Source organism: Protopterus annectens, chromosome 8.part0 (genome assembly GCF_019279795.1).
Source record: "Protopterus annectens isolate FY-2018-M chromosome 8.part0, PAN1.0, whole genome shotgun sequence".
In the NCBI taxonomy this organism is placed as follows: domain Eukaryota; kingdom Metazoa; phylum Chordata; order Ceratodontiformes; family Protopteridae; genus Protopterus; species Protopterus annectens.
In genome coordinates this window covers 1241065161-1241092525 of record NC_056741.1, presented here as the reverse complement: position 1 = coordinate 1241092525, position 27365 = coordinate 1241065161, and the positions used below count along the sequence as shown (strand labels likewise).

General features: G+C 38.3%; 1 pseudogene; it reads right to left on the bottom strand.

The window, feature by feature from the left end:
* LOC122808449 overlaps positions 1-27365 on the bottom strand; it is a 200394-nt pseudogene that overhangs the window by 37464 nt on the left and 135565 nt on the right.

Genomic DNA, 27365 nt, shown 5'->3' with positions numbered 1-27365 from the left:
GTACTTTCATCCATAATAATAGTGTTTTGAAGAAGTCCAGCTATTACTGTGAAGACCATGCCCTGGCCCAGCAATTAAGGAGCCTCAATCCTCACCCCTAACACCAGGGAGGTCATCTCATAGAAGAGAAAAGGATAACTAATACACACAGTAAAGTACAATTTCTCTTAAATGCACACAGGGATCACAGTCAGTCTGGGGCTGGCTGCTCCCTTGCTCACCAGGTTCTCAGTAAGTTATAGGGTCCAGGTCTCAGCCTAACTGGGCAAGCTAGAACCTCCAGTACCCTCTCTGTCCAATCAGTGCTTCATGTCCCTGCCAAGTAGCTGACACAACGTACACACACTTTGAGATAAGTATTTATGCAACTTCACAGACACTCCTGGGAAAGGCTGACAGATTCTCCAGCTGTGCTCCTTTACCCAGACTATATGGTAGTAATTACTGCCACCACCCAGTTAATAATATCAGCTGCTAAAAGGCCCTTAAAAAGGTGTCCAATTATTACTGTGCAATATTATTATCCAATGGTAGTATGACTAACAGTCAAGGCTTACTTTCGAGTGGCCTATTACAATAACCTCTATAAATATGCAATGTACTCTAGAGCTTATCTCTACACAAATCAGCCACAGGTAGAAGGTTTTAAATATATTTAATAATAAATAATTAAAGTACAACACAAAACTACTAAACCACAGAGATATCTAAGAGTTTGGAGATCACACAAAAACTTAAAATAATACAGTAGGACAGGTCTGATTTCAAAGAAAAATACCTAATTAATCTTTACTAGCTTTAACTATTCCAACAAGAAATCACAGTGCTAAAACTTACATATGAGCATAAGGCAGAGTGCTGATGAGTTAGATGTCCAAAGTCAAAATGCTTTTTGGTCTCTTGTGAGAAATAGTATTTAAACATTACTAAAAAACATGTCTCTAAGGCCCTCCCAAAATTACAACATTTTTGACACTTAGGTTTTCCCAGTATTCATATTGCATCATCTTAACACCTGGTCTGAGTTCTCAGGCCACAAACTGCATTATTTAGCAATCTGACACCTGCACAGAAACTTAGAACAATAGAAGACATTTCACATGTATATTCCAACAGAAACTAGAGCAATAAAGCACCTTCCACATATAAATTCTGGTCATAAACTTTAGCCTTAAAACAATGGGCATGAAATTTTCATCCAGCCACCCTGGAGCTGAATTCTAACATGAAAGGGTACAACATGCTTCACTGGGCCAGTAGAGGGCAATGTTGTCACATATTTTGCAGTTCCACATTTCACAGTGTTCTTTTACACTCAAGAAAACATGCCTGCATTTTACATTAATTAACAAATGCTAGAATTATATATCAAATTCTATTTGACTAGGCTGGCAGCCTTCACCCATCTCTCCCCAATCGTCACAATTACTAGAGATGAAAGTGCTTAACTATTTCTATTCAATAAAATACAAAAGCTTTATTTAACTTACATTGGCTCAAAAGTCGAGCCCACCTCTGTAAACAGCACAATTAACAAAAAAACGAGGGTTATGCTACTCAACGCCAGGAGTTTAAATCTCAAAATGCACGCGCTCGAAGCATTCCTCATCATGGAGAACATCGACATCTGTGCAGTAACTGAAACCTGATTCAAGGCTCCACAGACCGCCCCAGCACCACCGGGCTACAACTCATACCACACGTTTCGGCCACAGAACATAGACCGAAAAAAAAGGGAGGGGGGTATCCATATTCATCAAGGATACCTACACCTCCAGGTTAGTGGCACAGCATGATACCTCTGAGATCGTCCATGTGCAACTAACATTGGGCAAATCTGCATACAAATTGTGGCCTGCTACAGATCACCCTCCATGACCCAGGACCACCACTCCACCTGTCTGGAGACACTGGAAAACATGAAGGTCCTACTGAACACCCTGATATTGGGCAATTTCAATTACCCTACCATTAACTGGGAAAACTACTCGAGTAAAAACTCCCAAGTCCAGTGCTTCCTGGAATTCATCAACTCAAATGCCCTGGATCAGCTGGTAAACTCCCCTACCAGAGGTGAAAACATATTGGACCTGGTCATCACCAACATGGACAACAGGTGTTCCACACTGGAGGTCAACCCATCACTGGTTAGATCAGACCATAAACTAATCACTCTGGATGTCCACACCCCACCACCACCCTCAACTAAGGAAACCACAGTAAAAAACTTTTCTAAAGCAAATTTCACCTTACTTAAGGCAGAGGTGGTAATGCAGAAATCTTTACAAATGCACTCTATGAGCACCTACAAGGATGCATGGATCGTGCCATCCCTAGCAAAACCAAGACTCACTCCTCTAAGAGAAGGAAACCAGTTTGGTGGACCCCTGCCATAAACAGGCTATACAATAGAAGAAGGAAACTAGTTCAGAAAAGAGCAAATCCTAGGAAGAAAAGACATCCCTGACCAGTATCAGTAAGAAACTAAGGTCCCTCATAAAATAATTCAAGGCTAACATCAAAAGAAAAATAGCCAGGGATTCAAAAGATAACCACAGAGCCTTCTTTAGCTATGTTAAGAATCTAAGTGGCAACTCGCAGATATGCAAAACAGCACAAAATATACTGAACCTACTGATATTGCTAACATCCTGGCAGATAGATTCAGTGCAAACTTCACCCCCCTCTCACCCCCAAAAGGGCCCACAACAATACCGGAAAAGTGTAGTGTCCCAGAAATCACAGACGCACAGGTGAAAACAGCCCTTTCAAAAGCCAAAAAACACAGCGTCAATGGGGCCAGATGGTGTCACAGGCTGCGTCTTGCATGGACTACCGAATTAACTAACCCACCCATCTAAACACACTGTTCAACCTCAACCTCTTCACAGGCTATGTGCCCATAGAATGGCACACAGCAACAGTTATTCCTCTCCAAAAAGGAGGGGCCACAACTGACCCCTGTAGCTATCACTGCATAAGCCTGACTAGCTTGGTCTGAAGGCTATGGAGCGCATCATCATAAAACTCATTAACAAAAACATTGGGAACCTACAAACACTTGACCCAACCCAGTTTTGCTTTGTTAAGGGAATATCATGCCTACTAAACCTGGTTGACTTCTTCGAGACAGTCACCAAGGCCATAGATGAGGGAAATGTGGTTCACACACCTACCTTGACCTCGCCAAGGCTTTCGACACCATTCCCTACTCAGGTATTACAGAAAAACTCACCAGCCTGAAGATAAACCCCTACGTCACAAGATGGGTTGCCAACTGGCTTACAGACAGAACTCACATGGTAACAATAATGGGCTCCAGGTCTGACTCTAAACCAGTCACAAGTGGTGTCCCACAAGGCTCAGTCCTGGGACCCCTACTGTTTGGCATATACTTCTCAGAAGTACAGGCAAACACAGGAGGACTATAGCTAACCAAATTCGCCGATGAATGCAAACTAGGAGCCATAATTGACTCTCCAGCTGAAACGGACATCTTCCAAAAGGGCCTTACTGAGACGGACACCTGGTGTCAAAGTCATGGCCTCAAGCTAAATGCCAAAAAATGCATAGTTCTCCAGTTTGGGAAAAACAAAACACCCACGAATTACCACATAGGTGGTAGCCCCCTTAATACAGAAGAGTTAATAAGAGATCTGGGGAACCAGGTAGATAGTAATCTCTCCTTTGACAATCATATTGGCAAAGTAGTTAGGAAATCCTTCTATGTGGCCCATCTAATTACTAAAGGGTTCACATCTAGAAATAAAGAGGTTATAATGCCCCTCTACTCGTCACTCATCAGACTCATGATAGAGTACAATGCCCCATTTGGGATGTACCTCACAAGACACTTCCAACAGCTGGAAAGACCACAAAAGTAACTCATCAAGAGGATTACTGGCCTCAAACATATGTCCTATGTAGCCCGACTGAAAAAACTCTGGCTGTACTCACTGACATATCACTTACACAGAGGTGATCTCTGCCTGAATTACAAAGCCATGTCCAACTCAGAATTGATGGACATGCTCCACCTAAAGAAATTCAAGTCACTGCGAGCCATGAGCTCTAGTGAGCTAAACCTTGCCACAACAATAAATAGAACATGCTGGAGGGATAGATTTCTGTCACAGAGACTCCCCATGCTTTGGAACAAAATTCCAAACTACATCAGGCAGAGCCCCTCACTAATACTCTTCTAGAAAAACCTTGATGAGTGGATGGGTAACAGAAAATACACCCCTGGAATCACTTCATTGGCTCTGCTTGACAGAGGATCAGTTAATTAATCAATGGGGCAGTAAAGGCCGATACACTCAGGCTAGGCTTATAAATGCCCTTGGGCAGATAGCCTAGTACCTACCTATGAACCTATAAACCTATTGTTGATGATGTATCTCTGCATCTTTACACTGTGCAAACAAGGCAGATTTTGTTTGTTTTGTTGTAAGTCTCCAAGTGACTGGGGTTGCTACGTTTAAATGTAAGTTTCTCCGTCAGGTTTCATAGGGTACAAAACTTGTGCTTCATGCAAGATAAAGTAGTGAAATTACAAGAATTGTGTCAGGAGCACATCTTTATCAGTCAGTTTCTTAAAAGACGAATATTATCATACAAGCCATATTTCATCTAGTACAGTGACAATTACTTAACAAAAGCCACCACAGCACTATAAAACTGCTCACACCAACAGCTAAAGCTGGACAGCCCAAGATTATTAAACTATTTTTTTCCCAAATGCATTCAAAATATTAATATTAGAACACCTTTGCACTATTCTTTTCAAGTATTTTGGCTACTTTTGCCTCTTTTAATCTGTAAGCATTAGATTTCTTCCCATCTGTTGTCCTCTCAATTCATGAAGATAAAGTATTGTGTAATAGCAATATATGTTACTCAATTCATCACATAATCATCAATGGTCCTTATACAGAGTGGATTCCTTAGATGCTATTGGATGTATCAGTGTCTTCAGAGAAGGTGGACACCACTGTATGTAACTGGTGCAAATGTGTTGATATTTTGGTTGTGTGGATTGTTTCTGTTTTAAGTTTTACTGATGTCGATGGCAGTGGTTACTTCGGTATACAGATGAGGTACAAATACATATATATTTTGGTTGTGTGCATTCTTTCTGTTTCAATTTATTACTGATGTCTGTGGCAGTGATTACTTCTATATGCAGCTGTGGTACAAATACATTTATATTTTGGGTGTGTGGATTCTTTCTGTTTTAATTGATCTATATCAGATCACCGAAATGGCTCATTATCAAATGCTGTAACGTCGAACTGCAAAACCCGAACCCTAACAATATCGAAACCTCAAAACAGCAACTTTCTTCCCAGGGAAAAAATTTGCTGTTCCAAGAAACACACACACACCACAAGCACACTAAAAATCAGCAATCTACGCACATACATTTAAAAGTTACATCTAACCCTACACTACACTGCACATACACTACTATCTATCCACTTACCTTAACTCAGACCCTAACCCTAAGGTCCGCCACTATCGCACACTCACCTTACCCGCACCCTAACCCTAACTCACTTAACCCGCTCCTAAGCCCAAATTTTCACTATCGCACACTCACTTCACCCGTGCCCTAACCCTAACTCACTTTACCCGCCCCACCCCAAATTCTGTCACAATCGCACACTTACCTGACCCGCGCCTTAACCCTAACTCACCCAACCTGTGCCCTAACCCGAACGTGCAGACAATCACACACTTACCTTAACCCAACCCGTAACTTTCCACCGCATCGCTGAAAACAGCAAAGCCACAACAATGGCCAACCAAATTCTTTCCCAAAGAATTTGGTTTTGTGCAGCTTCACTGTTTTCAGCATTCATGATATTGGGTTCAATATTAGATCATTCGAAATTCTGCTGTTTCGATGATCTAATATAGACCCGTTTTAACTTATTATTGATGTCTATTGCAGTGGTTACTTCTTCATGCGGCTGCATCTATACTCCTACTTTTACCTCAGATTTTTTTTTATCATTCTTTTATTTACTGTAACTAGATTTTGGCTACAGAGTAGCTACAATGAGTCTAGTCCAGCTATTACACACACACACACACACACACACACACACACACACACACACACACACACACACACACTCACACACATGCTACTTTTGAAAATCTAGGCCAGTAGCCAATACTCATTTATTTATGTTCAAGTAACAGAAGTGATCAATGTTCACCCTTAATATATATATATTCTGACTAAGAACACTTCCTATGTTTCTCATCATGTAAGCCTTCATGCTGATCAGAATGTATTACAACTTGCTTCATACATACACACACAATCATACAGATACACATATACACAAACACACACTTATGTATATGGACAGACATATGCACACATGGATCAACTTTAGAAGCTTGAACTTTCAAAACTGCCAACTTCATATGGTCGAGACCATAACATCAGCGGACTATATGAAGTGGCAAGACAAACTTGTAGCTATGTATAAACTCCCAAATAGTATTGATATAAATGCAAATCAAGGTAAATTTACAGCATTTTTGTCCACAAAATATCAGACTTCTTCTGATACAATCAATGCTTGACACCATGCTCAATATATACCCCTAAACCCTATCAATTGAACAATCAGTTAAATAATTTAATAATTTGATTAATCTTCTTTTAAAAAGACCATGAAGCTAAAAACATAAATTACTGAAAGTATGCATTTAAAATGCTACTAAAGAATTTATTTTTACAATAATAAAAATTGTATTTGATGTTTGTAAACCTCTTGAGATTATAAACAACAGGGTGGTCTTTATAGACAAAATCATCTATGAGGGCAAAATGTTTTCCATACTTAATAACAACAGTAGGTACAATAAAGTGTCCATCAATGAGGAAAATATTTCGTACAATAAAATAGACTTTGCATTAAAAGATCTTTTTGATCAAGGTGTTATAGATTTCAAGGACTTACAGTATTTGGAGAACAATAGCCCGAGGGTACCTTCCATTTCTGGAATACCCAAGATCCATAAGTGCACTAAGGACACCCCCCCCCCACAGTCTATTGTTGCTGTGAAGGATGCAAAAATTTCACCCTTAGCCACATTTTTGGATTGGAAGATGAAAATGCTGTGGGATAGAGAGGTATACTTGCTGAAAGACTCCTGGGAATTTCTGAGTAAAGTGGACAGGAATATAATTTACCTGAGTTAATATTTGTTACAGTGGATGTGGTCAACTTGCTTTCCATTATTCCACATGACATAGGCCTTGCTTGGATGGAAGAGGCTTTAACATCTAGTTCTGACATAACGGAAAATGAGATTTACATGTTTTTGGACATTGCGGAATTGAGTTTGAAAAACTTTTTTTTGTTTTTTGAAGGTTAATTTTTTAAGCAGGAAACTGGAGTGGCAATGGTGGCTAATTGTGCCCCCATATTTGCTGACATGGGATTATCTACCTGGAAAAATAAATGTATCCATAGTTGTCCATACTTCCAATACTAGGTGCTATATACCAGGTTTTTGGACGATATTTGTATTTTTTGGACTGGAAGTTTAGATAAATTAAAAGATTTTATCAAGTATATTAATCATACAACCATGTTTCTTCAGTTTACCCATCAAGTCAGTTTTGATGAAGTTGACTACTTAGATGTTCATATTAGCAAATACAAACAGGGGTTTAAATCTACTATTCATAGAAAACCATTGTTTTCAAATACATACATTAGTTTTACTAGTGTTCACCCCTTCTTTCAAAAGAGGGGGATTGCTAAAGGACAGTATGTTTGTGCCAGTTGCATGACATCAGATGAGGTTGATTTTCAGTCTGAATGTTCCTTGCTGAGAGGCATGTTTTTGGAATGAGGTTACCCAGATACCCTAATTTCCAGCATTCAAAAGGAAGTTTCACAAGGCAGGAAAGACAAATGTAGCCTTATATTGGGAAAGGGCATTGATTTTTCAAACACACATGGAGCACTCAATAGCAATGACATTGGTTATTGCAGGGCAATTATCTCTAATTTCAGTGGTAATGCTTATAATATAAAAAATATAGTTGAGAATCAGTGCAAAAAAATTTTGAATTGACTGACTTGCCTAACCTTAAACAAAATTCAGTTAAGGTAGTTTTTAGAACGGGATAGAATATTAAAAATTTATTAGAAAGAGCAAACTATTTACCTTCCCTTTCATAGAAAAAAGGGTACATATAAATGTGATTTTAGGCAGTGTGCTCACATTATCCAGAAAGAAGTTTTGGTTGCCACTAGGAACAAGGTTATAGCTTCCCCATGTTATTCCAATTGTAACCGTTCTGGGTTAGTTTACCTTGTTGTGTATGGTGTATGTCAAAGTTTTTATGTGGGAAAGACAGAGATGCAGCTCAAGTGTAGGATTTATGAGCACATGAATAGCATCAGCAATAAACCAATCATAATGCATTATATAGACACCTTTTGACTTGTCCCAATGCCAAGTATGGCTTTTTTGTTGTAGAAGTGGTGTCCAAGGACCCTAGGGGGGGACCATGGGAATCTTTACTGGCGTATAGGGAAACATCTTGGCAAATTGTCTTACAAGCTAATAAACCCTGCAGCCTCAATGGCAACATCTCCCTAACACCATTATTGAAATTAAGACTGGCCAAATTATGAGTTAACTAGATATTATCTCTATCTAGCATTCAGTACATTTTAAGTAGCTCAGGTATTTACTTGACTTATTTTATTTCATCACAAGAATTGTTTTATATTTTTGTTTATAATCTCAAGAGGTTTACAAACATCAAATAAAATGTTTATTATTGTATAAACAATTTTTTAGTAGCATTTTAAATGCATATTTTCAGTAGCATGTTTTTAGCTTCATGGTCTTTTTAAAAGAAGATTAATCAAATTATTAAATTATTTAACTGATTGTTCAGTTGATAGAGTGTATGGGTATATATTGAGCATGGTATCAATTGATTATATCTGATGGTCTGATATTTTGTGGATGAAAACACTGAATTCACCTTGATTTGCATTTATATCAATAACATTTGGGAGTTTGTACATAGCTACACGTGTGTCTTGCCACTTTATATAGTCCGCTGTTTCTTGGTGTTCTGTGCAGTTTTTGGACTATTGCTCTCCTTTTTCTGTTGAGACCATAAGATCAAAATTTTGAAAGATTGAAACTTCAATAAAAAAAAATAAAAAACATTTTTTTTTTAAATTTAAGCAGGAGGGCAAGCCCCCCTGCACCAACACACCCCTCGATAATTAAATATACCAACTCTGAGATTGCACTACAGTGAAGAGAATGGTAAATTTCCCATTCTGCACTGTACGGCGATCTCCATTTAAAATGTTTGAAGTTTAAAAACTTCAATGTTATGGTCTCAACCATATGAAGTTTGTTTAAAGTTTTGAAACTTTGAGCTTCCAAAGTAGATCTGAACACACACACACAGACACACACACAAACACACAGACACATACAAAGCAAACTCCACATAAAATATTTTTACACACACACATCTGTGTGTGTGTGTGTGTGTGTGTGTGTGTGTGTGTGTGTGTGTGTGTGTGTGTGTGTGTTTATCTGCCATGCCTAGTATTTATATCAATTACTCCCTTCCCAGAGTAATCATTTTTTAACTGGGCAGACTTCTGGTATTTAACTGTGATGTATCTTACACACACACACACACACACACACACACACACACACACACACACACACACACACACACACACACTCACACACACACACACACACACACACACACACACACACACACACACACACACACACACACACACACACACACACACACACACATATACACATTATCCATATGGATGATGAGTGGAAATAGTTATCATTTGTCAGTTGTCTTTCCAAAATTGCTACCTCCATCTCACCCAGAATGACCACCTTCTGACAATGTGCATCTACGATGTTTGTGATCAAATGGGAAAATATTTACCACAGCAAGCAATGTTCTTCAACTTCATTCACATCACACACACATATGTATATGCATATATATATATATATATATATATATATATATATATATATATACATGTATACATATATATATATATATACATGTATACATATATATATATATATATATATGTTAAGTTAAAACATAAGAAGGTGCACCATAGGCCAAAATCTTGACAAAGATGAATTCCCAGTAGGTTGAACACAGGTTTATTAGTATAAAAACACAGGCAAACTGCAGTATGGTAAGCGCTTTCGCGTTATAACAACGCTTCATCAGACATGAAAGCAGCTGGTAAACCATCTGTTTAAATAGGAATGACATACATATCATGTGCTTGCATTGACAAATCAGGACAAAAACAGTATAAAAACAATGCATTCAATATGAAAAACGAATGTCATAAAATCATAAAAACATAAAAACACTTGCTGGTACCATATGGGTCTATTGCTGAAAAATTCTTGTGAAGACTGGTCCATCATGTATGACGGAACAATATTTTTATATATACGAACTACAATCCATTTTAGTGCCTTAGTGGTCTATTGGCTAGAAAAGGTTTAAGAACTAATCTATCATTTAGACCAAATTTATGTGCTTGTAGCTTTAATATCCACTTCCCTTCTCTTTCCTCAACTTTATTTTTGATGTCCCCTAGCCTACCAGTTCTGCCCACCAATTCCAGAACTTGAAACTTAAAAGAATGTGTAGATCCTGATTCTTGCGTGTGTTTTGCTAATGCATTGGTGGTATTACATTTGGCTATGGCATAAATGTGCTCCCTGATTCGTTCACGTAGGGTCCTAGTTGTCATGCCTACGTAAAAAACAGAACATTGCTGACATCTGGCAACGTACACTAAGCAATCAGACTTACAATCAGCATAACCTCTAAAGAAATAATTACGCCCGGTATGAGGGTGTTCAAAACAATCAGTGGTCAATATGTGTCTGCATTGATTACACGTATGACAGGGATGAGTACCTATCTTAGTATGGGATCTGTGAGGTAGTTTGTCGGCCTTATCATAACAAAGCAATCTATTAAGGGAAGACATATTCTTATACGCTACCCTTGGTCTCTCATCAATAAGATTCTTGATCTTGTCATCTGCCATGAGAAGTCTCCAGTTGTTGTGTAATATATTCAACACATGTTTATTTTTGTTAGTATAAGGAATAACCACCCTATGCACATCAGAATTATTCTTAGTCTTGTTAATGGCTGGAAAATCTTTAGGTTTGTTAATCAGGGGAGCTCCTACATCTTTCCTAAGTGTGTCACTCATAGTGATGTTCTCAAAAACATGATCAGGGTTATATCCTCTGGAAATAAAATTCCTGGCAAGTTGGTGCTTATGTTTATTATACACCGGGTCTTGAGATGTTAACTTAGAGACCCTTAAGGTTTGGTTCTTGACAATATTATTGTGAACGTGTCTGGGGTGCATGCTTTGGCGATGGAGAAAGTTGTTTCTCCAGCAGGATTTCCTATAGACCTCTGTCTCAAAACGATTGCTGCCTTTGATAATCTTAACATCTAAAAACTCAATTTCACTAGTAGCTTTGCAGCAGTCAAAAGTAAGAAAACTAGTCGTTCCATTTAAATAATCAATGAACAGCTGCAGTTGCTCCAAACTACCACCCCATATCAAAAAAATATCGTCCACAAAACGATTAAAATATTTAAGATGTTCCTTGTATTCGAATTCAGGATTAAAAATATATAAATCCTCCCACTGTGCCAGAACCAAGTTGGCGTAAGCATTGGCACAAGGTGTGCCCATCGCTACGCCCTTGGTCTGTAAATAATATCTCTCCTCATAACAAAGAACATTGTTTTCAAGAACAATCTCTAGGAGACACATACATCTAGACACTGAATCACTGGACATCTTCTTGCCACACAATAGTGTTCTAACATATTCCATGCCTATGTCATTGGGTATTGATGTGAAAAGTGATCTAACATCAAGAGTGACAAGAAAATCCCCAACATTAAACATGGAATCGCTATAAATAGCTAAGTTCTCCAAAAAATGGGGTGTGTCCTTAAGGATGTAACTGATTCCCATAACAATTGGTTTTAACATCTTGTCCAAATATATTGACAATGGTTCAGTTAACCATCCTCGACTCGAGACAATAGGTCTCAAGGGAGGATTCAACATGTCCTTATGTATTTTCGGTAAGCCTCTGAAGGATGGTACTAGGGGTTTCTCTACTAGCATGTATAAGTACAAATCCCTAGTTAAAACATTGTTCAACATCAAATCATATAGCTCAGTGTGTACACATTTAATGAGATTGTTTAACTCATAATTGGTGATAGAATAGTAAGTATCTTTATCAGCTAGCATATTTTCCATGCCCCTAGAGTAACTGGACTGATTCAAGACAACAATAGCTCCACCTTTGTCAGCTTGTCTGATCGCTATTGAGTCATTGTTCCGCAGGCTCATTAGAGCTTGTCTTTCCTGTAGAGTTAAATTATAAAAATCAGGTTTCACATTCATATCATTATATAAAGCAAACAGATCAGATTCACATGCCTGTTCAAAGGCTTCTAACAAAGGATGAGATTGTGGCATAAAGCTAGAAGGTTTCTTAAACATCATATGAGTCTTAGTTGCTTCAATATCAGTATTATTGGTATCATTATTAAACATTAGTTTCAACGCTAAGTTCCTAGTAAAAAACTTAATGTCAACTATAATATCTGTAAGGTCATTGCAGCCTGCAGGTATAAAACTCAAGCCTCTGTTTAACACAGAGAGCTCATGCTTGTTCAAAACATAGTTTGAAATATTAATAACTAATCCATAGTCTGTGTTACCTTCTTTGTGGGGTGAATTATCTCTTCGGTGTTCTTTCTCTTCCCCGATCTCCCTTGTGGAGTCCAAGTTCTCTTGTCTGTTGGTCTGTAAGGAAGGGGAAAAGAAGGGAACCCTTCCCCTAGACCAAAGACTTCATCTTCAACTGAAATAACAAACGGATCCATAGATAACTGTTTACGTCGGACCTCATGGCCCTTATGAAGAACCGGAGTGTCAAGAAGTTGTGGTGCATCCACTTCAGCGTTTTGGCCCGCATGTACTTGAGCTTGAGTGGTAATCAAACGTTGTGGCGGAATAGCGTTGGTGTCAAAAGATTCCGTTAAAGCCGGTCGTATATCAGGGACAGTTTTATCTCTAAGACCAGGTTGTGGTGCTGCAGCAGCTAAACAAGGTGGTATAACCATCACGGTCGCGTGAGACTCAGAAGGAGGAATCGCACATGTGTGCGCATTCACAGCGGCGCCCGAAGATGACGTTTCCGAATGAGACAGTCTCTTGTCTCTCCGATTGAAGTTTCCCTTTGAATTTAAAGGAATACGCTCGTTCCTAGGATTGAAGCGTGTTTGAGAATGAAAATTCTCACGGGGCCATGAAAAAACTTGACTTCTGTTGAAATCGATGAAGTCCCGTTCCAATTTACGTTTTTTATCTTGTGCAAGCCTCAGATCAAGTGTGGAAATGGTACGTTTCACGTCCTCAGTAAATATAACAAAATCAGCATCTCCTAGTGCTTTCAACAGATCATTCTCAACCCCCTTAACTTCTTCCATCAACTGTTGTACGACTATATTGTAGTGATTAATCAAAATCTTGATATAGGAAAAGCTGGTCTCTAGATTCAGCTTCTGCCATTGGGCTAGAAGCTCAGGGTTAGAGTCACCAAACGTTGGCATTTTAAGTACCCTTAACCCTCTGGGTACAAGTCTAAATTTAAGGCAGGCTTCCATGTGTAAGCTTTGCCATTGAATGTTGCGTATTTTCTGTAACTTATTTTCAAATTTCCTAGTTAACATCAGGATGTCCATGTTGTTTTTAAAAACATTCTCAACTGCTTTAGGATTGTTCAGGTCCGAGGCTGTTAATTTCAAGAGCGGATTCGTATCCATTCGGATCAAAGTCTCCAACATCATGGATTTGTTAGCCAAATTCAGATCAGTATCACTCTGTTCAGAGTGAGCAGCCATGTCCCAGCAAGAAAAATCACCAACAGTCACAAATTTAAAAAAGGAAACTCTTGCTGGGTAAAGCACCTTCAAATAAGAAGAACAGCAAAGTTAAAACATAAGAAGGTGCACCATAGGCCAAAATCTTGACAAAGATGAATTCCCAGTAGGTTGAACACAGGTTTATTAGTATAAAAACACAGGCAAACTGCAGTATGGTAAGCGCTTTCGCGTTATAACAACGCTTCATCAGACATGAAAGCAGCTGGTAAACCATCTGTTTAAATAGGAATGACATACATATCATGTGCTTGCATTGACAAATCAGGACAAAAACAGTATAAAAACAATGCATTCAATATGAAAAACGAATGTCATAAAATCATAAAAACATAAAAACACTTGCTGGTACCATATGGGTCTATTGCTGAAAAATTCTTGTGAAGACTGGTCCATCATGTATGACGGAACAATATTTTTATATATACGAACTACAATCCATTTTAGTGCCTTAGTGGTCTATTGGCTAGAAAAGGGAGATCGGGGAAGAGAAAGAACACCGAAGAGATAATTCACCCCACAAAGAAGGTAACACAGACTATGGATTAGTTATTAATATTTCAAACTATGTTTTGAACAAGCATGAGCTCTCTGTGTTAAACAGAGGCTTGAGTTTTATACCTGCAGGCTGCAATGACCTTACAGATATCATAGTTGACATTAAGTTTTTTACTAGGAACTTAGCGTTGAAACCAATGTTTAATAATGATACCAATAATACTGATATTGATGCAACTAAGACTCATATGATGTTTAAGAAACCTTCCAGCTTTATGCCACAACTTCATCCTCTGTTAGAAGCCTTTGAACAGGCATGTGAATCTGATCTGTTTGCTTTATATAATGATATGAATGTGAAACCTGATTTTTATAATTTAACTCTACAGGAAAGACAAGCTCTAATGAGCCTGCGGAACAATGACTCAATAGCGATCAGACAAGCTGACAAAGGTGGAGCTATTGTTGTCTTGAATCAGTCCAGTTACTCTAGGGGGATGGAAAATATGCTAGCTGATAAAGATACTTACTATTCTATCACTAATTATGAGTTAAACAATCTCATTAAATGTGTACACACTGAGCTATATGATTTGATGTTGAACAATGTTTTAACTAGGGATTTGTACTTATACATGCTAGTAGAGAAACCCCTAGTACCATCCTTCAGAGGCTTACCGAAAATACATAAGGACATGTTGAATCCTCCCTTGAGACCTATTGTCTCGAGTCGAGGATGGTTAACTGAACCATTGTCAATATATTTGGACAAGATGTTAAAACCAATTGTTATGGGAATCAGTTACATCCTTAAGGACACACCCCATTTTTTGGAGAACTTAGCTATTTATAGCGATTCCATGTTTAATGTTGGGGATTTTCTTGTCACTCTTGATGTTAGATCACTTTTCACATCAATACCCAATGACATAGGCATGGAATATGTTAGAACACTATTGTGTGGCAAGAAGATGTCCAGTGATTCAGTGTCTAGATGTATGTGTCTCCTAGAGATTGTTCTTGAAAACAATGTTCTTTGTTATGAGGAGAGATATTATTTACAGACCAAGGGCGTAGCGATGGGCACACCTTGTGCCAATGCTTACGCCAACTTGGTTCTGGCACAGTGGGAGGATTTATATATTTTAATCCTGAATTCGAATACAAGGAACATCTTAAATATTTTAATCGTTTTGTGGACGATATTTTTTTGATATGGGGTGGTAGTTTGGAGCAACTGCAGCTGTTCATTGATTATTTAAATGGAACGACTAGTTTTCTTACTTTTGACTGCTGCAAAGCTACTAGTGAAATTGAGTTTTAGATGTTAAGATTATCAAAGGCAGCAATCGTTTTGAGACAGAGGTCTATAGGAAATCCTGCTGGAGAAACAACTTTCTCCATCGCCAAAGCATGCACCCCAGACACGTTCACAATAATATTGTCAAGAACCAAACCTTAAGGGTCTCTAAGTTAACATCTCAAGACCCGGTGTATAATAAACATAAGCACCAACTTGCCAGGAATTTTATTTCCAGAGGATATAACCCTGATCATGTTTTTGAGAACATCACTATGAGTGACACACTTAGGAAAGATGTAGGAGCTCCCCTGATTAACAAACCTAAAGATTTTCCAGCCATTAACAAGACTAAGAATAATTCTGATGTGCATAGGGTGGTTATTCCTTATACTAACAAAAATAAACATGTGTTGAATATATTACACAACAACTGGAGACTTCTCATGGCAGATGACAAGATCAAGAATCTTATTGATGAGAGACCAAGGGTAGCGTATAAGAATATGTCTTCCCTTAATAGATTGCTTTGTTATGATAAGGCCGACAAACTACCTCACAGATCCCATACTAAGATAGGTACTCATCCCTGTCATACGTGTAATCAATGCAGACACATATTGACCACTGATTGTTTTGAACACCCTCATACCGGGCGTAATTATTTCTTTAGAGGTTATGCTGATTGTAAGTCTGATTGCTTAGTGTACGTTGCCAGATGTCAGCAATGTTCTGTTTTTTACGTAGGCATGACAACTAGGACCCTACGTGAACGAATCAGGGAGCACATTTATGCCATAGCCAAATGTAATACCACCAATGCATTAGCAAAACACACGCAAGAATCAGGATCTACACATTCTTTTAAGTTTCAAGTTCTGGAATTGGTGGGCAGAACTGGTAGGCTAGGGGACATCAAAAATAAAGTTGAGGAAAGAGAAGGGAAGTGGATATTAAAGCTACAAGCACATAAATTTGGTCTAAATGATAGATTAGTTCTTAAACCTTTTCTAGCCAATAGACCACTAAGGCACTAAAATGGATTGTAGTTCGTATATATAAAAATATTGTTCCGTCATACATGATGGACCAGTCTTCACAAGAATTTTTCAGCAATAGACCCATATGGTACCAGCAAGTGTTTTTATGATTTTATGACATTCGTTTTTCATATTGAATGCATTGTTTTTATACTGTTTTTGTCCTGATTTGTCAATGCAAGCACATGATATGTATGTCATTCCTATTTAAACAGATGGTTTACCAGCTGCTTTCATGTCTGATGAAGCGTTGTTATAACGCGAAAGCGCTTACCATACTGCAGTTTGCCTGTGTTTTTATACTAATAAACCTGTGTTCAACCTACTGGGAATTCATCTTTGTCAAGATTTTGGCCTATGGTGCACCTTCTTATGTTTTAACTTTGCTGTTCTTCTTATTTGAAGGTGCTTTACCCAGCAAGAGTTTCCTTTTTTAAATATATATATATATATATACATATATATATATATATATATATATATATATATATATGCACATACATATATATATATATATACATATATATATGCACATATATATATATATATATATACATATATATATGTATAAATATATATATATATATATATATATATATGGTTCTACCTCACATAAACGAAACACCACAACACCGACAACGCAATCACCGACACCACATAACCGACAGTACAAAACATGAAATCCCACATGCCCGACAACGAAATAACCGACGGTACACAAACACGAAACCTCATACACTTCACACACCACAATCAACAACCAAAACACATTCCCGTCCAAAACCACATACACAACACAAGCACACCAAAATCCCTACAAACCCACACTAAACCATACATACACAACTACCTACAACCCTGACCCAAACCCTAACCCTAAGGTCCGTCACTACCGCACACTTACCCGACCCGCTCCCTAACCCTAACTCACTTATCCCGCCCCTAACCCAAACACAATCACTACCGCACACTTACCTGACCAGCTCCCTAACCCTAACTCACTTATCCCGCCCCTAACCCAAACACAATCACTACCGCACACTTACCTGACCCACTCCCTAACCCTAACTCACTTAATCCACCCCTATCCCCACTTACCTTACTCGCACCCTAACGTCCGTCACTACCGCATACTTACACAGCCTTTTCCCATTTCGGCATCCTCGGCGTCGGTGCTTTCATCCGTCGGGTCGGTCTTCTGCTTGTCGATCTTCTAGGTCCCGTCGCGTCGGTCTTCTGCGCTGTCGATCTTCTGGGGCTCGCGATTTCCCTGTCGATGTTCCGGCGTGTCGTTGAAGTGAGGTAGAACCATATATATATATATATGTATACATATATACACAGCACACACACACATAAACACACACACTCACTGCCCTCTCCATGATTAAGTGTCATGATACCATTTCTAAGATTTTAAAAACACTGATAGAATTTAAATGTATCTATAGTTTTCTAATTGCCGGAAATGTAGATATATTAACGGTACTATAAATGCATCTAGCCAAACTAGATGTTAAAAAAGGACCAGCACTGTATATTTAAATTAGGTTTTGAGGAAGAGAAGCCTCCTTCAACTTCTCACATGAAGGGTTATGCCATAGTCACAGTTTTCACAGTTTTGAAATGTCAGAAAGCACTTTCCCCTGCTGTGAGTCAATATGAACTCTGACTTAAAATGTATAGCAGGAGGTGGCTTCTGACATCATGAGTTGGGGGGGCTTTCCTTTCTAAAACAATTTATTTTTATCTTCTGTCTCAGATGTACCCTTCTGTTCCTTTCCTGTTCAATATAATGTGCCTAGGGAAATCAGCTTCAGAAAGAGGTGCTTAGGATGCCTGTGGTACAACTCAGAACTATCACCTTTTAGTTTGTCAAAGGTGTCCAGAGGAAATGAAAAGAGTAAATACATGTTACAGAAATGTGACAATAAACTTGTCTCATATATTTTGAATCCTGTTGTGGAGACTATCCACATGAAGGTCCCTTCGATAAGCAAAAATTCCAAATCCTTTCTAACTGATACAGTGAATGCTCTTATAAATTAAAAGAGAGTGGAGTCATAGTATTCTCTGTGCATTTGTTGAACATCATAGAAAAACACAACAGACACACACACGCATACACACACTCACACACTCATGCGCACGTGTATGGATGTGCAGATACACAGGTGTATGCATAATTATGTACTTACACAGGTATGTACAAGTGCATACTGAAATTAAGTATGAAAATCACTTTATCTGAATGTGCTATATGTTTAAAAATGACCTTTGAGCCTGGCCTTTGTGCCTCTGGCTGAGAAAACTCTTAGAAAATGAAATGCATCAAATGTGAATGAGGATACTTCTAAGAAAACCAGTGCAGTTTTGCTTGTAAATTATCTCACTGATTTATAATTTAAGACCACATGGATAATTTTCATAGGTATCAACAAGGCACATTTTGTAATGATGTCAGTAATTCTTAGCATCTGTGTTTGCATGAAAACAAAATTCCTCTACAGAGTTCTCTCTACAGCTCAGAAACTGCTTCCCTCTGTACCAGAGACATCCAGGCAATATGTGTTTGAAATTTGCAGACTGTACACATGTTCAGAAGTGCAACACAATGATTGTTACCAGTGTGTAGCACAGTGGTTATCACAAGTGTAGTTATCTGACTGTCACAGTTATTGAGGTGCAGGCAGTCTTTGTTTAGCAGTTCTAGTTCATAAAAGTAACATTTTTCAGTTTCACATTATGTGATACTTTATAGAGCCAGCCCTTGTGTTTCATAACTAAAACAGATATTTGTGTCAAATAATTTTGATTTGTGTCAAATAAGCCCTCCCTGTTAGCTGTGACTAAACAAGGCAGATAGAACATGCTTTCCTTTGTGGCAGAATTGCCTATAGTAAAAGCTTCTGATTTTTCTTGATTCTTGAGTCTGATTCATGCAGAAGACATTTTCTATGTGTTATACATAAGTAGTAGTGTTATAGAAAATAACATTAGATTTTTTCAGTACTTCATAAAAATCATACCTTAGAATATCTTGGATGCCATGTGACAGAGCTGGCATTGATAGCAATCTCTTCTCCTGTACGAGCTTGGTTGCTAAAATTTCCTATTGTGACTGATTTGCTGTTACCATCAGGGTATATTGTCCAGTTTACAATATCAAACATTGCTGGTGGATCACCATTCTTATCAAAAAATATCTCTTCACCAAGGCTGGTCTTAAAAGACACTCTCTTCAAGTAGTAAAGAACCTGAAATAAGCAGTCTGATATGTAACCAGAGCACATTACTGCTGTTATTAATGATATCACCACAGTGTGCAGTAAATAGTTTTTCTAGCAAACTAAAAACTCCATTGTTAGTTGTATCGATGACTTATCATGAATGTTTCATATAAAAAAGTGTCCTGCATCTTTTTAAGCTATACTGCATAGCATTTGCAGGATGTTTCTATTCGATCCGTCATGTAAGTTCTGTTTGGGATTCTCCCGGACTTCCTAAATCATAGTGCCTAGGGAACAGTTTCTCATTACTACAGCCACTTTTTAGAGCACTATTAATAATAATAACAATAATAATAATTTTAATAGTCATGAATTGCCACATTATTGTTCTAAACGTGTGTAGAAGTAGGAGAAGAAGGTCATGAAGCTCTTATTAAATATTACCAGTGATCTATGGGCTTCCATGTGACAAGTTATAGAGTGACCAAAGGATCAAGGCCAAGGCCATTAACAAACAGTTATGTGATAAATAAACCATTTGATATACAGCTGGTTAAAAATCCTTGTTTTTATAGTCAGCAACCTGCTGTCTGTGGGACCCTCAGAGCTTGCTTCAGTGAAAATGGTATTCTAGCACCTCTTATTTAAGTGTCGAGCTTGTACCAGTCAGATGATCTTGCATCAAGCAGATTTACTCATTCTGATGACATAATACACAAAAGTTTGCTATGGAAAAAAATTACTAACAAGAACATTCACACTTTGTGGCTGCAGTTATGTTAACCTGGTGATTAAATGGAAACATTACAGCTCCAACATGGTAGTGCAGGGTGTTGGCATGTGAAATGTTTGAGAAGAGACTGCTATTTGTGCTCTTTCTAATGCATCTATATGTAGATCTCTATTAAAATACTTGTACAAAGCTAATATACACTCTAGCAGATAGTTCTTAAACCGGTTTTAATGGGTTAGTCTCCCAGCCCTGTCACCATATTCGTGATATTTCTATTTTATCATAACACGCTCTCTGCATCTTAAACTTGGAAATTGAAGAGTTGAAAAAACAGTAACTGGGTCTGTCTTTTTTTTAAGTATTCCACTATTCTGCTATTCCACAAGGAACTTTGCCTGAGTATGTAATCCTGTAAACACAGCAGAGGACATAGTTTGTAAGAGGGAGAAGGACAGGAAAAAATTAAGGGAGTTTCAAATGGTACTGGAGCCACAATAATTTCTTTAAGTAAAAATATACCTTACATGGTGTTTTGCCTGGGCACAAGTTCTTAGGGAACACAGTTGCCATTACAAAACAGAACTGATTGGTCTCCACAACTCAGCATGATTGGTGATCAGTGAAGCTAACTGCAAGTGCTTAAATGATTTAAAAGACTACTAGCTTGGTGTCTGTTAGCAAATGTAACAAGAAGATGCTATACCTCTTTGCAGAGCAGTAACTAGGCTGAGACAAAGGAGGTAACCATTTCAGACACAGTCTGTCAAGGAAAGTGTCTGCAGTTATAATGGGATGAAAGTGTAGTACTATTAGTTATATAACAAGCTGTGAGTGATATTACAGCTCCTTTAATGAATGCCAATACTGCATTCCCAGCATTCAGTCTGTTAAAAGCTATAGGAAATTAGCAAACCACTTGCTACAGTTACAGTTTAATGAGTGGAAAATCCAGCTAATATTCTGCTTTTTGCTACAGTTTTTTTTTTAAGAAAGATAAAAATGAGTTTATTTATAGTAACATAGTACCTCTTTTGCTCAGGACACTAATCCTCCCTTCTACAAGTTTGATACTTTATGCTTCCTCAGGGGGAGTAAATAAATTAGAAAAAGGTACCCATATAATGGCAGAAAGACTGAGATATTGTTGACAGATGATTGTAATATATCTCATTGCACAGAGCAAGAATATTTTGAGCCTTATGTTTTACTTAACACTCTAAGCCCCATACCTCTGTATCTTGTGTCTGTCTATATTCCCCCCATTGTACCCTACCTCAGTTCCAAAATTTAATTCTCCACTTACTTTCCTATGTGATTATTGGAACAAAGTATTCATTCAGTCCCTATGTTGAAGAAAAGCATTTATTCATTCAGTGCCTCTCTTTTTTCTCTGTCTTTTGTAATCACACATCTTTGCTTACATTGATCAGTTCTGTCAGTTTTCTTCTTTCTGTTATGTGCCTAAAGGAAACATTGTTTCTCTTTGTCATTCATTCTGCTTACTCTTCTCAGCTGACTCCTCATTTTTCAGGGTTACTAGTCCCACCTAAGCCTTCTCTTCTTGACCCATATGAGGAAATTGAGGATGTTGTGACAGATCATGTAACTGCTGGTCAGCACACCCCAACCCCCCCCCATCCAATCCATTGGCTGCCTTGCAAGCTCCACCATGGCTGCCATCAAGAGGTACATGCATGCATGCTTCCATGCATGGACAGCCTCCTAACCAATGCCTGCAGCATGTAGCTCACCAGGCTGTCAGTGCTGTGCTACCTCCCTTACCTTCCCCTGGATGGGTGAAGCAATTTTTGCTACTCACACCCACCCTCCCGTTACAGCCAGCGTCCATGCCGTCAACCAATCACGGTTCATCTGGGGCACATTTACAGCCTTACCCTCTATACCATGGGGTTGGTACTCCCTCTCAGTTTTGGATTTTGCTACTAATCATTTTTGTGGTCTATTTGCTAGTGTCTATGAGCTATACCTTCATTGTCTCTCCCCACCCACTTGTATGTCCTGTCTTTTGACTCTCTGCCTCTTCCTCACACCTTTCTCCATAGCCCTGAGTTGTCTATCCTTGTTCCATTCCCAAAGTTTGTTTACTCCTCCAGTTTACTCACAGTCACCTAATTCACCCTTGGCTACCTCCCCAGCACAATATAATCCTATTTTCCACATTCCTGCATTGTCTCAGAGTTTGTATTTTTATCCGCCCATTCTAAGCCCCGCAGTGATACAATCTCTGGTGGCTAACTGTGCCATAATCCCAGTCATTCATGGGCATGCTTAACACATGCACAGAAGCTTTAGCTGATGCTACATTTCATGCTACATTAATTATATAGCTAATTAATATTTATCTGTTAGCAGACAGCAACATAACATCAGTAGCAGATTATAACACAAGCAATTTGGCAGCTGTCTGGGTCCATAGCTCCATGGAGTTTATGGCCAGTCAACATCATAATTTAATTTTAAAGTTTTGTTATCTTCAGCATTACTACCTCTTTTAATTTATATGCCACACATAACAATAGCTAATAAAATGTGTTGGAAAAGCATCAATGACAGGATACATGTGTATTTTCTATCTGTACTCCCACTGCCTACCACATGCATATGGGTGGTAATGTTATTATTTATTTAGTTAGTTATCATTTATTTCAAAAGAAATGTTAAATCCCACACTATATATTTATGCATTAATAATGCATTAACTCTTGTAAATGGCGTGTAATATTTCACGTATTCACAGTTACCCTTTGGTTATGTTTTGTACATGCAATCTTTGTCAAATGCCTTAATGGCAATATTGTGTATTCTTTGTACATCTAAGTGTATTTCTTACTTGTTGCCTGGTTACAACTTACCACTGTGGCCTGGGTCATGCCTGAAAAAGCCCTTGGACCAGTTCACTTACCCATTTAAATAAGTAAAACAAAAACACATGTGCACGCATACATATACATATATATATACAGATACAGATATATATATATAGATTGATATAGATATATAGACAGACACACACACACATATTTTGTATATACATACTTAAAAATGAAATAATGGATAAATAAATGATCCTTGACAATTCAATGAACAACACCATGACTTTTTACTCATTCCCTTCCTCATGATTCATAAGGAAGGCAAAAAGCAGAACGCCCATTATAAAATATAGTGGATAATTGCAGATGGCTGTAAAGGGTATAGTATGAGGTAAATATATTTTTTAATTCTGACAGACAATGACCTATATCACTGAAATCACTGTCACTAAATAAGGGAACTGCAGACTGGTTGTGGATGAAACAGCAGGTTTACTTAGTTTAAAGGACACATGTCAACTCTCTCTAATTTGTATTCTATTTTAAACTTTATTAACTCCATACAGTACTTTACATTCATGTGCAGTCCAAATGCATGGTCTATCACATCTCAGCAGCAGCTGAATACTTCATTTCCTACTCTTAATATTCTCCCCCTTTTTCCTTCCCACCTTTCCTCAGTCTAGCCAGTTTCAGACATCTTCTCCCCATGTCCAGGAACTTCTAGTGCACTTCCTGCTCCCATATTGTTTTTGTCTCCTTCCAGTTTTCAGTGATGATGGTTATACCTTCAGTACTCAGCAGGCTGCTAATGTTCTTCTTTCAGATGCTGTCCTGTTGCTTTATGCACCAGATACAGAATTCTCAAATATGCTCTTCTTCCTTTTGAAATATGTCTCTTTAAATCTTCACAGCTTACTTCCAGACGTTTTGTGCCCACCCACAGTCCCAGAACATGTGCATCTTCCCTGCTTCATCCCTTTTGACACCACTAGTGGCTACTATCCTCGTTTCTTCCTTTATTTTCCAGCCTCATGGGGTTATATATTATCTGTACAGTATTCTCAGGCTTTGAATTCCTTATCAGTGAAATTTCTGCATGGGCCTAACTGCCTGAATTGACATCTACCAGTATTCTGCTGCTCCCTTCCATCCTTTCTCCCTTCCCCAGTTCTTTTTCATTCTCTTTTATTCGACATTGTCTCTACTTTCCCTTAATGCTATATAGATCTGTTTGGTCCTTTGCCTCCCTAACCTTTTACAGCCATCCTCTTTCCTTTTGCCCTCCCTTCCTGCTTGTTCATTTTTCCTGTTGCACTATTGGTGTTTTTTACAGGTCTCTCATATATCAAGTAGTTCCACTACTGGGCCTCTCTTTTCCTGTATTAACTCCTCCATTGTTTTAAATCTCCCCCAACTATCATTTTTTCAGCATGCCAGATCTTCCTTTATATCACTTCTACTTCTCCTCCAGATTTCTTTATTTTCTTCCCCATCTTTTGCCTCATCATTCTGTTCCCCACAGCTTTTGAGGTTCCCTTTGTCCCACTGTATGTGCCCCAGTTATTTCCATGCGGCTGCATTCATGTCCTTTAGTATTCCTCCATGTTTCCTTCTCCCTTATTCTCTTTTACTGAACCTCATTCTCATCTGTTTCTATCCTGTACAGGACGTTACATGTCAATGCATATATCAGGATATTTGGGAGCACCCAGCTTCCTTTTTCTATTCATTCTCATTTTTGCCTTGATTTTTGCTTTCCCCTAACCTTTACTGATCCCATCCTTTATGTGGTTCTGCATTAGTTGCAGCCTTTTGTCCATCAGACATATTTGCATGTTACTGGTAGGTGAGAATTATTGGAAGTATCAGCATCCTTGCTGCAATAATTCTCCCAAGTAATGTATACCCCCCCCCCAGAAGTATCCCTTACCTTTTTTCCAACTTCATCTAGATTTTTTAACTTATTGTCCACCTTACTTACATTCCCAACACAGAGTCTGGAGAACTCTGCCTCTTTTATATCATCTAGTCCCTCTTCCCCCTTCCCGCTTCCTAATCTTACTACCACTGTCTTTTTGTTGCTGCACCTGAATCCCACCTCATCCTTAAACTTCTCAACTGTCCTCTAACTATTCCCACGGCTGCCCCGACATCCTGTGACATTAACATGCAGCCATCTACATATACCACAAACTGAAATGTTATCTTCTTCTTTTCTTCAAGCATTGCTAGACTGTATCTCACTTCCACTGCCATCTCATCAATCACAGGTATAACAAGGCCTGTGGATAGTGGGTGCCCCTGTCTGGTCCCACTGTATATCCATATTTCCTCAGATACTTCTCCATTTATAGCTATTTCAGATATCGAGTCTTGATATATGGCCTGCATCCAATGTATGAACTTTTTGTCTACCTGTCTTTGCTGCAGTGTCTTCCAAAGGAATTCCCACTTCACCATAACAGATGCCTTTGGCAAGTCAAAAAGAACAATCCTACCTTTCCTGCTTCTCTTCTTCCCTGTACATAAATTCCAGCAAATCCCACCAGTTTTTTCTGCCTTCCTTCCTTCCCCTCACAAAACGTTTTTGCCCTGCTTGTATTGCTTTTGTAATAATTCATTATGTCTTCTGACTAATAATTTTGGGAAAATATTGATCTCTGCATTAATCAAAATAGACAGGGCTATAATTTCCCACTTCCTTCTTTTTTCTTCCCTTTTAGGTATCTTGGTTATCCTAGACATCCTCATGCATTTAGATATTTTGCCCAAATCTGTATTATTTTTATACATTCACTAGGACCTTCCACATCCCCCCCCCCCATTTGTAGAAGTCTAGGGGAAATACATCTGGCCCTCCAGCTTTCCTCTCCTTCATCTTGTATATTGCTTAACTTATCCCTTGTCACCTCTACAGTCAGCTTGTGTCTTTGGTCATCCTGCAGTATATAGCCCACTACACACTTTTCCCAGTTCCATTCTAAGACTCCTGCCCCATCCTATTGTTTGTAAACCTCCCAGTACTATTCCTTGAGTCTTTCACTGATTGGCTCACCCTCCTCTCTTATAGAATGTTTCTGTTACCTTCAACCAGCTTTATGGACATCCCTGGAAAGTGGCTAACTTGTTTTTGCTTGTCTTATTATTTCATTTTTTTTACAGCAAACAAATGGAAATAACCTAAAACATGCCTAAGTATGCTTTCTGATGTTGCTTGTTGCCATTACACACTGTGTGTAGTCTCTTAGTGTTTCTTCATTTCCTGTTATCACAACTCTCTCATGTAATAGATGCATTACAAATGTTCTTCCCGTTAATGATTACTAACTCTCTGTTGTAATTCAATTATCCTGATTTTGCTTCTCCTTGAGTAATTTTTAAGATCATCTATCTTTTCTCCTCAATTTTTAGTGTCTGTTAGTTCCTGTATTCTGTGATTCTGCTCCTGCAGATAAGCCTTTAATTGCTACTTTTTCTTTCTCCACAACTTGCAGTTTCCCTTGTATCCCTTCCACTTCTGTTTGTTGATGTTATATTGTTTGTTTCATGGAGCTCACATCCTGGACTATTGTAATTACCTTGTCAAAGAAAATGCCCGATTGTTCCTCTTTACTTGCAGCTCACTTATCTTTCTTTTTGATTTTTTT